Source organism: Elephantulus edwardii, unplaced genomic scaffold (genome assembly GCF_000299155.1).
Source record: "Elephantulus edwardii isolate Elephantulus edwardi_28Jun2011 unplaced genomic scaffold, EleEdw1.0 scaffold00078, whole genome shotgun sequence".
In the NCBI taxonomy this organism is placed as follows: Eukaryota; Metazoa; Chordata; class Mammalia; order Macroscelidea; family Macroscelididae; genus Elephantulus; species Elephantulus edwardii.
The window spans coordinates 14,290,216-14,292,170 of NW_006399828.1; positions in this window are offsets into that span (position 1 = coordinate 14,290,216).

Genomic DNA, 1,955 nt, shown 5'->3' on the forward strand with positions numbered 1-1,955 from the left:
GGAGTTTAGGGCTGCTGTACATAGGGTCGCTATGAGTCGCAGGCAACTCGACGGCGCATAACAACAACAACAACATATGGCATCAAATTTTGTTTTAATGAATACAGGAGTAAATCAGAAAAGAAGAGTGAGAATGGTTGCAGAACTCAGAGTGTTAAACAATGGTATAAAACTGTAGAGACTGTTAAACTGGTGTATGTTCTTCTGTGTATATGCTCAGTAACAGCAACAAAAATAAATATACTCTCCCTTTCTGTGAGTAGATATATATATATATACAGCCTTGGTGATATAGTTAAAAATACGTCAGATTGCTACTGCAAAGATCTGTAGTTTGAATCTACAAATTGCTCTGCTGGTGTAGTCTTATTTCAAAAAGATTTACACTCTTACAAACCTGATGGAGGATCAGTATGAGTTAGAACTGAGTCAGCAGGAGCGCATTACACACACACATATGCACATTCTCGTGGAGAGATTAAATAGCTAATATTGTTGTTTACTATTTTTGTTATAATATTTCTGATAAAGATTTATATTCATTTAATACTTGTAACTCTTTCTCTCAATATGTCTTTAGCTTGTTGTTGTTCTTGATTACCTTTGAGTCGAGCAGGACTCTTTGCAACCCTGTGAGCAAAAGACCTGAATCCCCTTTACAACTACTGTCATTTATCAAAGTTCATAGCGTTTCTGGAGGCAAGCTTATTAGGAAGTGAATGCCATTCCTGCTTCCAAGTCCCAAATTCATGATAAGGTCATTTGTTGTTATTAATATTGTTGTAGTTAGGTGTGGTCTGAGTTAACCACAAATCATAGCAACCCTGTATAAAGCAGAATGAAACACTACCCAAGTAAACATCTTTCTGGCATAATTTCTTTTCAGCCAGGAACCAGTTGACATTAACAATTTCTTCGAGTTAACGCCTCTTCAGAATCTAGCTTGGATTTCTGGTAATTTCCATAGGTGTATTCTTCCAGTCATTTAAAAATAATATTCAGCAATATTTTACTTATATGTGATAATAATGATGTTGTGCAATAGCTTCCACATTCTTTTGGATCACCGCGCGCGTGTGTGTGTGTGTGTGTGTGTGTGTGTGAGTGTGTGTGTGAGATGGGAACACATATGGATCTCTTACAGTCACTTTTGCAGGTAGCTGCTTTCAAGGCATGGCCAGTTTTGCATCGTTTGTTAAAAAAAGTGAATTTGGATTCCATCAATTTCTGGAGGCTTATTTTTTGCCAATTCCTTCTGTGCGGCTTGAGTATCTTCCTTTATTGTTATTTGTTCTTGAACATTTGCTACTTCCTTAAATGATTCAGGGTTTGTTGACCACTTCTTTTTGGCACAGTGACTTTGTGCATTACTTCCATTTTCTTTTATATAGATTAATATTTTACAATTTTTGTTTTTAGTGTATTCACGTTGAGTCAACTCATAGCAACCCTATAAACAACAGATCTGAACCTTGTCCTATCCTTCACCAACCTCACAATCTCTGATAAATTTTAGCCCATCGCTGCCATCACTGAGTCAATCAACCTGATTGAGGGTCTTCTCCTCCTTTGCCATCCCCAGACCCTTCCCAAACATGATGTCCTTCTCTAAGGAAAAGCCTCTTCTCACAACATGCCCAGAGTATGTGAGATGAAGCTTTGCCATTCTTGCCTTCAAGAAGCATTTTGGCTGCACATTCTCCAACACGCATCTGTTTTTGATTTTGATAGTCCATATGATATTCAGCACTCTTCTCCAACACCAGAGTTGAAAGGCATCAATTTTTCTTCTGTCATCCTTATTCATTCTCGAACTCTAAGCAGCATAACAAGTGATGGAAAAGACCATGATTTGAATTAGGTGCACCTTAGTCCTCACACTAACATCATTACTCCTCAGTAATTTGAAGAGGTGCCTGACTTCAGACTTTCCCAGTGCTATACATCTCCAGATG